At 41.9% G+C, this 2921-nt stretch overlaps 1 non-coding gene across 1 annotated transcript; it reads right to left on the bottom strand.

Moving 5' to 3' along the window:
- Window positions 1-737: 737 nt before the first annotated feature.
- LOC112535326 lies at window positions 738-844 on the bottom strand. The gene has a single exon (XR_003079480.1). It is a non-coding gene; the product is annotated as a small nucleolar RNA R71 (small nucleolar RNA).
- Window positions 845-2921: the final 2077 nt, after the last annotated feature.

Raw genomic sequence — 2921 nt, forward strand, 5'->3', positions numbered from 1 at the left:
TCACTAGTGTTAGACCGCATCGATAGGTTCACTACCTTAGGTGTAGGTTGCATAAGTAGCCTATCAAGTTTTTGGTGCCGTTGCCAGGGAATTAATGGTGAACTAGAGTGAATTATTTTCGTGTTAATTTAGTCATTTTCTATTTATTTATTTATTCTTTATTTTTATTTTATTTTATTGTTTTTATTGATTGGTGGTTGTTTGGTTCTCGGTTTCAAGTAGTTTATGACCAAGTGCTCTAACCCTGATCCCATAGCACCCTTATTTGACCCGGAGCACTCTCTCAGATTATTGAGATGACGTTTGCAGGCAGTTGAGGAGGAGGACGGAGTTACAGTTCAGGTTCATGGAGCTAAAGCGATGGAGAACCTCAACTCCCAGGCCGATGACGATCAGAGGATGATGTGCGAGTTTGCTCGACCATCTTTGGATGGGACGAAAACTAGTATAGTCAGACCTATTGTAGCGGCCAACAATTTTGAAATAAAAGCCAACGTTATCCAGATGATCCAACAGAGCATGCAGTTTGGAGGATTGCCCAGTGAGGATCCCAATGCTCATATATCCAACTTCTTGGAGATTTTTGACACATTCAAGATAAATGGAACAACCGATGATGCTATTTGGCTGAGATTGTTTCCACTTTTCTTGAGGGACAGAGCTAAGAGATGGTTGCAATCTCTTCCACAGCAAACAATTACTACCTGGAAGGCGTTGGCCGAAAAATTTTTACTGTAAAACTTAGCAATGACATATTTTCTTTTGTGCAATTTGATGATGAAAGCATGTACGATGCATGGGAGAGGTTTAAGGATCTTTTGAGATGCTGCCCATATCACTGATTGCCAATGTGGATGCAGGTTCAAACCTTCTACAACGGGTTGAACCTTACGATGAGGCAGATGGTGGATGCTGTAGCAGGTGGGGCGCTAAACAGTAAGACGCCCGAGCAGCCTCCGAATTTGATAGAGGAAATGGCCATGAACAATTATCAATGGCAATCCTCTAGGAGCCAACTAGGAAGACAAGGAGTAGTTAACCAAATAGATTCTACAATAGCCTTGGCAGCTCAGGTGGAGCTTCTGACCAAGAAGATTAACCAACTCCAGATGCCAGTTCATGCAGCGAATGTTGGCTGCAAGTTTTATGGTGGCCCGCACTACAATGCGAACTGTACTGTAGGAGGTATGTTTGCTTCATCTTCCTCTACTTTTCCATCTGTTTTTGCTGTGTCTGCTGATGTTGAGTAGGTTGACTATATGGGGAATGCCTCAAGGCAGCAGAACGATCCTTATAGCAACACATACAACCCTGGGTGACGCAATCATCCTAACTTCAGTTGGAGGAATAATAATGCTCAGGATCCACCCAGTTTTTAGAGACTTCATCAGCAGCCGCAGCAATAGCCAGTTAGGCCTGCACAAGCTCCTCCTCCATTAGAAAAGAAGTCAAATTTAGAGGAGCTTATGATGAAGTTTGTAACGTCTACGGAGATGAGGTTCCAGCAAGCTGATAGTGCACTTAGGAACTAGCAGGCCTCGATTCAGAACTTGGAGACCCATATTGGCCAAATCTCTAAGATGTTGTCTAAGAGGCAGCAAGGAGTGCTCCCTAGCACCACTGAGTCTAACCCGAGGGAGCACATGAATGCCATCACTTTGCATTCAGGTAAGTTAGTTTGAGCTCCTTCTAAGCCTGTTTTTGACGACTACACTATTGATATGCAGGTTGAGGCTAGCCATAAGGTTAGGGAACCTGAGGGACAAAAATCAATTCCATTCAGGGAATATCAACCTAGGATTCCTTATCCTGCTAGAGTCAAACAAGGAGAAGTGAAAGAGCAGTTCAGTAAGTTTTTAGATATTTTTAGACAACTGCATTATTAACTTGCCTTTTATTGATGCATTGGAGCAGATGCCGAAGTATGCCAAGTTCTTAAAGAACATACTTAGCAAAGAAAGGAAGTTGGAAAAGATAGCCTATGTTCAGCTTAACGAGGAGTGCTCAGCGGTGTTTCAGAGCAAGTTGCCAGAGAAATGTCACGATCTAAGGAGTTTCACTATTCCTTGCACTCCAGGTAATTTGTGTGTTCATGATGCATTAGTTGATTTGGGGGCTAGCATAAATATCATGCCTACTAGTTTGTTCAATAAGCTAGGTTTGGGGGAGGCAAATTCCACTAGGATGTGCATTCAATTAGCTGACCGTTATGTTAAGCTTCCTAGAGGAATTGTGGAGAATGTGCTAGTCAAGGTAGATAAGTTCATATTTCCTGTGGACTTTGTGGTTATGGATATGGATAATAAGCATGGTGTACCATTGATTTTGGGGAGACTTTTCCTTACCACAACTAGAGCTAAAATAGACATATTTGAGGGGAAGTTAGAACTTAATGTAGGGGATGACTGTGTTACTTTTAGTTTACTCCATTTGATAGTTCTTCCACCGACCATGTTTATGCCATTTGTAGTATTGATGGAATTGGTCTAGCATGTAATAAACAACCACAGGATGTACAATGGATGATGCTGTACAAGTTTCTTTCCCTGTTAATATGTGTTATTCATTTGAAGAAAACAATTTGTATCAATTTGAGACTTTGTGCCATGATAGACCCGAGAAGGGTAGTTGCAAGTTTGTTTTTGATAGGTCGCTTAGCCAGAATTCGGAGTGGATGAATGAACATCCCAAATTGGTGCAGAAAGCACCTCCTTGGTCATCTACTGCACACATCGGACCTTCTCATTGTACTTATATGCCTCGAGCCCTAACTTACTTTGAGCCCACCTTCTCAATTTGCCTACGATGCAAGAATGTTGTTGCAGAGTCCAGCTAGATGACTCGAACAAAAAGAAGCGCCTTCGGGAGGCATTCCCGAATCTATTTATGCTTTTTGAATTTTTGGACATCTTTTTATTTAT

The sequence above is a fragment of the Ricinus communis genome, chromosome 9 (genome assembly GCF_019578655.1).
Source record: "Ricinus communis isolate WT05 ecotype wild-type chromosome 9, ASM1957865v1, whole genome shotgun sequence".
Taxonomy (NCBI): domain Eukaryota; kingdom Viridiplantae; phylum Streptophyta; class Magnoliopsida; order Malpighiales; family Euphorbiaceae; genus Ricinus; species Ricinus communis.